This window comes from Neophocaena asiaeorientalis, unplaced genomic scaffold (genome assembly GCF_003031525.2).
Source record: "Neophocaena asiaeorientalis asiaeorientalis breed wild unplaced genomic scaffold, Neophocaena_asiaeorientalis_V1.1 scaffold40, whole genome shotgun sequence".
Lineage (NCBI taxonomy): Eukaryota > Metazoa > Chordata > Mammalia > Artiodactyla > Phocoenidae > Neophocaena > Neophocaena asiaeorientalis.
The window spans coordinates 5,803,112-5,804,637 of NW_020185335.1; the positions used below are offsets into that span (position 1 = coordinate 5,803,112).

Genomic DNA, 1,526 nt, shown 5'->3' on the forward strand with positions numbered 1-1,526 from the left:
TTCCGTGCCTTGCCTCTCAGCTTTTGATCCACTGATTTTGGTTTTCCCACTTGTATCTCTCAGATTATGGTGTCTATTGGTGTCACCAAGGTATATATGGTCCTGACCATACTGCTAAGCTGCCTTCATAGGGTATGTGAATTCCAGAGAGAAGGAATTCTGAGAGTTTAGTGTTTCTTTTCCCAGTGAAGCAGGCAATAAACATCATTGAAAGAGCTACACTTTAGCCCGAGCCGCAGCTGGTATAACAGCATGACCTGGACTTGTTGATGGATGCCGAGACCATACAAAAGTGACGAATCTATTTTTTTTCCTCCCCGGAGCTGTGCTGGTTCTGCAGCTCAGGGGCGGCTAGGGCCTCTGTTCCACAGGACGGGGTTTGTTAAAGGTGTCAAGAATAAGGCCTACTTCAAGAGATACCAAGTGAAATTTAGAAGACGGTGACAGGGCGAAACTGACTACTATGCTTGGAAACGATTGGTAATCCAAGATAAAAATAAGTACAACACACCCAAATACAGAATGATAGTTCGTGTAACTGAGGTAACATTGGTCAGATGGCTTATGCCTGTATCCGAGGAGATATGATAGTTTTTGCAGCTTGTGCTCACAAACTCCCGAAGTGTGGCGTGAAGGTTGGCCTGACAAATTATGCTGGAGCATCTGGTACTGGCCTGCTGCTGGCACGCAGGCTTCTTAATAGGTTTGGCATGGACAAAATCTATGAAGGCCAAGTCGAGGTGACTGGAGGCAAATACAATGTGGAAAGCATTGATGGTCAACCTGGTGCCTTCACCTGTTACTTGGATGCAGGGCTTGCCAGGACTACTACTGAGAATAACGTTTTTGGGGCCCTCAAGGGAGCTGTCGATGGAGGCTTGTCTATCCCTCACAGTACCGAACGGTCCCCTGGTTATGATTCAGAAAGCAAGGAATTCAATGCTGAGGTACACCGAAAGCACATCACGGGGCAGAATGCTGCAGGTTATACGCGTTATCTGATCGAAGGAGAGGAAGCTGCTTACAGAAAACAATTCTCTCAATACATAAAGAACAAAGTAACTCCAGACATGATGGAGGAGATGTATAAGCAAGCTCATGCTGCAATACGAGAGAATCCAGTGTATGAGAAAAAGCCTAAGGAAGAAATTGAAAAGAAGAGGTGGAACCGTCCCCAGATGTCACTTGCCCAGAAGAAATATCGGGTAGCTCAGGAGAAGACAAGCTTCCTTAGAGCTCAGGAACGGGCTGCGGAGAGTTAATAAACCAAACCACAATTTCTATGAAGATTTTTCAGATAAAGACTGTAATAAACTTAAAGAACAAGTTAAAAAAAAAAAAAAAGGGATGAATCTTTGCTTGGAAGCTACCTGCCCCATAGGAACCTAGCAGCATCCTGACAGTGCAGATTGCTTGAACAGGTAAGGACTTGCTTATCAACTGCAAGTCACCTTCATTTTGACATATGAGAAAAACCAGAGAAAGCAAGCAAATTGATCTATGTCACACAGCAAGTTGGTGGTAAA

The 1,526-nt window shown here is 44.6% G+C and overlaps 1 pseudogene; it reads left to right on the forward strand.

Moving 5' to 3' along the window:
* The first annotated feature begins 273 nt into the window (after positions 1-273).
* Positions 274-1,298, forward strand: LOC112393467 (60S ribosomal protein L5-like; annotated as a pseudogene).
* Positions 1,299-1,526: the final 228 nt, after the last annotated feature.